Raw genomic sequence first — 7724 nt, 5'->3', positions numbered from 1 at the left:
ATATTTCTAGATAAAACAAATAAAAGTAAAAGAAAACTAAAATCGACGTTGCACTGTGGTATGAACTACTATGATAAATTCGGGACAGACAATTAATAATAAAAGGTTAAGAATATACGAAATGGATAATACAAACATTAACAATATACATGCGATAGTAATAGTATAAAACAACAATAATGCATATGGTATTAAACATGATAGTAATAGCATTAAACACGAAATAAAATCATAAATATATATACACAAATAATAATAATAAATGAAGTGACGTAAACTGATGTTAAAAATACTAATAGTGCTATATACAAATATATATATATATATATATTTTAAAATATGTACGTAATAGGAATGAAAAATGTACACATAATAATAATAAATTTATACATACTATAAACATATAAACAGATACAATATATATTAGAAATACTAATAACATGAAAAATATATCTATATATCTATATATATATACTAATAATAATAATAATAATAATAATAATAATAATAATAGTAATAATAAAAAGATGTATGTAAACCAAATAATACATAATATTAAAATAAGATAATGAGTAGCAATAATAAGTATAATAATGAATAATATGATATATGAAAATAATACTATATAAAAAGTATATATATACCATATAATAAAATATATGTACTGATATTAATAATAAATATAACAAGGGTAAAAATAGATATAATGATAATATATACATTGTATGGTATTAAAATATATATAACATAGTATTCAAAAATTTATACATGAAATGAAATAAAAAATATATACATGGAATAGTAAAAGAAATATACATAATATATAAAAATATATAACTAATTAATGATATCAAAATATGTACATAATAATATATAAGATATTAATGAAAATATATGTACATAACATATACAAAAATATACATATACATATATATAATACAATATGCACTAATGTTAATAATAATAATAATACTAGAAATGATGATGAAATATAAAACGTAAACATAATATAATAGTAATATTAAAATAAAGTAATTAAAATAATATTATATATATATATATGCATACATGTATAATAAAACATACACTAATATTATATATGTGATAATACTAGAAATAATAATAACTAGTAATAATAATACATTAGAAATACATAATAGAGGAAATAAAAGTATATTTACAATAATAGTAATAACATAAATAATAATGTATATACGTATGCAAATAATGCTAATAAGATATAGTAATCGTAATGACAATAGAAGTGATGCTAATAATGGCATTAGAATAAAATAAATACAAACACAAGTATAATTATAACATAAATAATGTAAATAAACAACCGAAAATAATAAAAAGGACGTATTTGAATCCGGAAGCAAAATTTTGGGGGGTGAAATCCGAAATAAATAAAAGAAAAAGGGATCAACTTGCATGTGCAAATAACCTGAAAGGACTAAAATGGGTAAAAATCTCTTTTTCTAAAACGCACAGCTTCGACAGGATTAAACTGGAAAGGAAACGAAATTGCTGGGCATAAATTAAAAGCAGAAAAGTGAAAATTAAAAAAAAAGGGTCGAATGTGTAATTAGACCATCAAACAAAAACACGCGGATCCAATTTGGAGCGGGTCGGGTCGATCCGTTTTACTCCAAAACGATGCCGTTTTATATCAGTAGAAACTGAGCCAAACGACGTCGTTTTACAAACAGTATAAAAGTCAAAAAAATTTTAAAATTTCATTTTAGCTTTGTTTTTTAAAAAAGAAAGGGGGAAGTGTCTTGGGTACTCTAGGCTAGGCGATTTCTGGCGATCGGACCACCGTCCGTCCATCATCGGCGTTTGCCGTATACGGCGGCGTGAAGTGCAAAATCAACCCTTTCTTAGCCCTTATACTTCTTTCACCCTAGATCCGCTGTTTAAGTACCCAAAAGCTTCACGAAAGTCAAGGGAAATCAGAAAACTTCTCGGTTCTAAACTCCTCCGATTACCCCCTCCAAACAAGGTAAGAGTTCATAGAGTATTATGCTTTTTGTTTATCTAAGAATACTGACAGTAAAGGAATAAAGAATCACATTTCTCTCTTTTTTTTCTCGATTGCTTCTTAATGTTCTCTTTTTGTATTGATTTGTTTTTTTCTTTTTTACATTAAAAAAAAACCCGCACTTTTACAAATTTTCATTCGGCTTTATAGCCTATTTGTCACACTGTCTGTTTCTCCCTTTTTTTGCTGTTGCGTGTTCTGTTTTGTTTCTGCAGGGTATGACCGGTGGAGCAGGTGGAGCAGGTGGATGGTCAGGGGTGGTTGCGGCGCTGAGATAATTTAGGGTTTCAATTTTTTTGAAACCCTAAGTCTAGAGTTGGGTCAGGGATTGGGCTTCTTAGGTTTGGGCTAGTTTTGAGTATTGGGCTTGGGTAGGTTTAGTTATTGTAATTGGATAGTGGGTCTGGTTGTAACTGAGTTTTGGGTTATTTGTATTCGGGCCCGGGTAATTTGTGGTGGTGGGCTGATGGGTTAGTTGGGCTAATGGGTATTGGTTTAAGTGTGGGTAAAATTGGGCTGTAGGTATTTTGTAAAAGGGCCCAAAATTGGCCTACAACAGCTGCCCCGGCGCAAGGGAAAGAAACCTTAGGGTTTTTGAAAATATTAAACTCCGGGCCTGGGCTAGTTTTTTTTGTCATTGGGCCATTGCAATTTAATTTGTATTTCGGGCCTTGTTATTTTGGATTTTGGGCTTGGGTATTATTATGGACATTGGACTTTAATTTTGGTTTTTGTATTTTGGTTTATTTTGTTTTTTTTTTTTTGTTTTTGTATGGGCTTGGGCAAAAATGGGCCATTACTGTAATGCCCCAATTTTCGGGAATTCTGTGAATGTTGACAAAATTTCATGCTTTGATTTTGTCATTTGTGAGTGAAATTATGAAATAGGACCTATGTGAAAATGTTTGAAAATGCTATAGGCTAAATTGAAGTGGCCAAATAAATAGGAGTGCAAAATAGGAGGATTTGCATGACAAACCTCCCATTTTACATGAAGTGGCTAGCCATCATGTTGTTGTAGACAAAATGAAAACTTGATATCCATAATTTATGGTACAAATTGATACAAATTGATAATAGGTTAGGTAAATGTTTCATGATAATAGGTTAGGTAAGTGTTCCATGATAATAGGTTAGGTAAATATTCCATGATAATAGGTTAGGTAAATGTTCCATGATAATGGGTTAGGTAAATGTTTCATGATAATGGGTTAGGTAAATGTTTCATGATAATAATTTCATGTCTTTTGTATTAAAGAATTAAATGGATGAAATATGAAGTTTTATTAAAAGAAAAAGGGGTGAAAAGAACAAAGTTTTGTCCATCTTTGTTCATCATAGCTGAAAGTTAGAGAAGAGAAAGGAGAGGAGAAAGCTCTTGAGTATTCGGTCATTAGGAGGAGGAAAATTGAAGGTAAGTTCTTGGTACCTTGCTTCTATTTTGAGGTTCATGAGTTCTTCTTGATTCTACCTTAACTCTTGAAGTATATTTTGATTTTTGGTTGTGTTGTGAGCATTTGGTCATGAATTAAAATGAAGGAAATGGTTGTTGTTTCATGTTCTTTTGATGAAAAATGGAAGATATGTGAAGTTGAGCCAAACAAATGAGCATGCATGTGCCTTAGATGCTAAAGGGAAAAATCGGCTAACATGTTGTGCTTTAAAATGATGAAATGGAGATTATGCTTAAGTAAAATCATAGATATGTGATGATTGATTGGTGATATACATGTTTAAATAACATGCATGCAAGTTAGGTGTGAAAGAGTGATTTGGTAATAAATCTGCTTGGGACAGCAGCAGTAACGTGACTTTGGAAAATCACCATAAATTGTGGGAGATGAATTAGAAGCTGAATAAATTATGTAATTAAAGCTTATTGAGTCTAGTTTCTAATGAAATAAACAAGAACATATTTTGAATTCTGTACAATGAGAAATTTGATTCGTAATGAAGGGTGGTCAGATTAGTCAAACAGTGAAACATGGGAAACTTTGAGAAAAATCTGGTATTGATCGGCTAAACCAAAAATTCTGAAAATTTTATGAATAGAAGATATATGAGTCTATTTTCAGGGAAAATTAACGGCACTTGATTTGGAGTTTCGTAGCTCCAGTTATAAATGATTTAGTGACTATTGCTCAGGAAGACAGCTTGCAGTGAAATTATGATTATGTGGTAAACATTAACAAAAATTTAATGAGTTGCTTATTGATTTCTTATAAGCTTACTATGATCTGTAGGTGTGGTTGGCCGAATATTGTAAGGGGTTAATATGTAGTTTGTATTTGAATAGTTAGATTAACGTGTTAGTAATCCAATTGTAGGCGGTTCGTGTGTGGATCTCGTCAGCATATCGTCGCAAACAGGTGTGTAACTAACACCCTCTTTCTTAGTCTAGATCGGCAAAAGCCGAAAAGCCGAAATGCCGAAAACTGGTATTTTGTAGATTTGCGAGTGTGCGAATGCTCGTGAGGTAAATCGATTAATGTTTTTGGTAAGCTGCAATGTTTGGACTGCAAAGTGCATGATTTCTATGCCCTCGATATTTTTGGGCTTAATGGGCCAAAATTGGAATGATGGGCCAACGGGCCCAATTCGGTAAGAACCCTCGGTACGTGATTCTGTTAGTACGTGAAAAGTAGGAATATGCATGAAAAAAACCTAAAATAGATAAATTACTGAAATACCTTTAAAAGTGGAAAATTTACGCTTTACCCTAGTAGATAATTACCAAATACCCCTAGGGTTAAATTGACTTAAATGCATGTTTGATTGTTGTTATTTATTCTTGCATGCCATGTTGTTATTATCGATGCATGGGACCGGGATATTGACGGAGGAAGTACTTGAAAGTGGCTTGTCCACGTCTTGGAGGCTTTGCCTCAATTCTTTGATAATCTGAGCAAAGCAAGGTGCAATCTGTGGAGTGTTGGGTTTGGGTGGGTTGAGCTATTCCCCACATGGAGTGTATGGCTGGTACGGGTGGAGTGTAGTGGTTGGTGGGTTGAGTAGTCTCCCAAATGGGCTTGCATATGTTTACCGATGTTGCATGTATTTTGAAATGGGCCTATGGGCCATCTTGTTATCTGAATAAGGGCTAAGGCCCGCTTATTGTAATCTGAAAAGGACTCGCCCAAGACCACTGTTACCCAAATGGGCTTGCATATGTTTACTGATGTTGCATGTATTTTGAAATGGGCCTATGGGCCATCTTGTTATCTGAATAAGGGCTAAGGCCCGGTTTATTGTAATCTGAAAAGGGCTCGCCCAAGACCATCATTACTGAATGGGCTTAGGCCCAATAGGCTTAAGTGACTTGGGCTTTGAATGGGTTTTCCTTACACACTGAGTTTCCCCAAACTCACCCCTTTTATTTTCATCCACGAGGAAATCCCCAACCATAGTGGGCTTGGAGTGTGAGGGAATTGAGTGGCCACCCGCTCAAAGTTTGATTTTCTTCCGTGAACTGGACATCCTTTTATTTACGTTTGAAGTTTTGGGCTTTTAAATGTAATAAGGCCGCTTAATTATTTTTGATGGTTTTAATATGTATTACTAAGATAGGTAATACTTATTTTAACTGTTGAAATTAGATAGCTTTAGGGCAAGTTTTCAAAAACAACAGTTGATTTCAAAATAACACGACAACAAGCAAAGCTTCCGAATGAAAGTAATTTTTCCAAAATTAATCACTTTTCTTAAAAATGACTTAATCAAATCGGTTTCTTAGAAATATCCATGACGTTAAGGTGTGGCAATGGCGGTATGCATGTCTAGGATTGGATCCGAAGGGAGCTTGGTATAAGCGATCCGATGGACTCACCACCTCTTTTAGGTTTCCTACGGTGCATGACTTCCATTCACTTTAACCCTTAATGAATTAATCTTTTGAACATCAAGTACGATTTTCTGGATTTAGAATGGAAATTTTTTTTTTTTAACGTTTTTGATGTGGCATGCCGGATCCAGCCATAACTTCTGTGCCGGGTTTGGGGTACTACAATTACAGATATGGTAGGATATTGTTATCTGATTTCTTATTCTGATCTGCATATTTATATCTGAGATGGGCTTAGGCCCGAATCTGCATCTGTATCTATAATGGGCTTAGGCCCGCTTTTGTATTTGACTGATTATGATATTATGTTAGTGTCCATGCTTAATTCTGTGGGGTTACACATTGAGTTTACATAAACTCACTCCTCTTTGTTTATTTTGTACCCTTTTGCATGTTTTGACCCCAAAATCGCGTTCTCCAAAAGAAACGACTCAAAAAGAACCTTTTTTGGGTTTTTCAGCCACTGGAGGCAGCAGTCGCTGTTGCTAATGACTGATGGCCATGGCAAATGAACGACGGCCCCATGCCCATAGAGGAAAAGAGTTTTGAGAGGAAAAATAAGGAAAAGAAGTTTTTTTTTTAAAAAAACAGTTGGCAAATGATTTTTTTTTCTGATTTTTCACTTATATAGCCTTATAAAAACGGTGTTGTTTTGGCTTGATTTTCAGACGCCAAAATGGCATCGTTTTGAAGCCGAACCTGTGACCCGACTTGAACCGCGTAGGATCGGCATGTTTTCTGTAACAGCCTAATTTTAGCTAAATCGTAATAGTGGTTTTGAAACCACAAATTCGATATCGAAAAATTATTTTAATATTACTTTTGGTGTTTACAATATGTTATTTGATATGTGTAAAAATTTCGTGAGCTAATTTTATCGTTTAATAGCTTAATTTGAGGAAAAAGACTAAATAGCGTAAAGTGCAAAAGTAGTGTTCTATTAGCTAAAGGTATGAAATAGTTATAAAACTTTAAAATGAAAGTCCTTAAGTGGTATTTAGCCCATAAATAAGTTAGTGGGAGATGTTGGCTTGGTATGATGGAAATTATTAAAGTTTTTAAAGGACATTTTAGTAAATAGGTTATTAAATGATAGTGTGAAAATAAAATAATGCCGGTAATGAAAATATATCGCAAAGAAAAGAGAAATAAAAATAAAATAAAGAACACACAAATTTTACGTGGAAACCCTTTAGGAAAAAAACCACGGGCAGAGGAGAAGAAAATTCACTATGTCGAAAATTTGAATCAATACAAGAGGAATAGACTATGTCTATTTATAGGCTTGTAAAGCCATATTCTAGTAGGATTGAAACACCTTATCCTAATCAATATAAAATAGATGGAGTTTAATAAGGTTTAAAAAACCTTATTCTAAAATAAAATAAAAGAAGTCTAATTCTATATGGATTTTATTTTTATTTTATTTTCCATCTTATTTTATTTAAATAAGAATTCGGGTCACTTAATTCTAACAATCTCCACCTTGACACAAATTCTCAATGAACAAGTTCTTCATCGTGAACTTTTAATAAACAAGTTCTCCGCCTCTTCTATAAAACCCCTTAAGGGTTTAAGTTCAACAATGAACACCAACCAAGTCTAAGCAATGCTCAAACTTGGTTATAGGAAGTGACTTAGTCATCATATCTGTAGGATTTTTATGAGTACTAATTTTGCTCACAACAATATCACCACGAGCAATAATATCATGAACAAAATGATACCGAACATCAATATGTTTTGTTCTCTCATGAAACATTTGATCTTTTGTAAGGAAGATGACACTCTGACTGTCACAAAATACTGTACTAATTTGAAGGTCTTCATTGAGTTCAC

General features: G+C 32.6%; 1 long non-coding RNA gene across 1 annotated transcript; it reads left to right on the top strand.

Annotated features, from left to right (window-relative positions):
- Positions 1–3213: 3213 nt before the first annotated feature.
- On the top strand, positions 3214–6757 carry LOC128286594 (uncharacterized). The gene is made up of 2 exons (XR_008277206.1): positions 3214–3458; positions 4372–6757. It is a non-coding gene; the product is annotated as an uncharacterized LOC128286594 (long non-coding RNA).
- Positions 6758–7724: the final 967 nt, after the last annotated feature.

This window comes from Gossypium arboreum, chromosome 13 (genome assembly GCF_025698485.1).
Source record: "Gossypium arboreum isolate Shixiya-1 chromosome 13, ASM2569848v2, whole genome shotgun sequence".
NCBI lineage: Eukaryota > Viridiplantae > Streptophyta > Magnoliopsida > Malvales > Malvaceae > Gossypium > Gossypium arboreum.
Note: the sequence above shows the minus strand (reverse complement) of the source record. Positions and strands in the feature narration are given on the sequence as shown.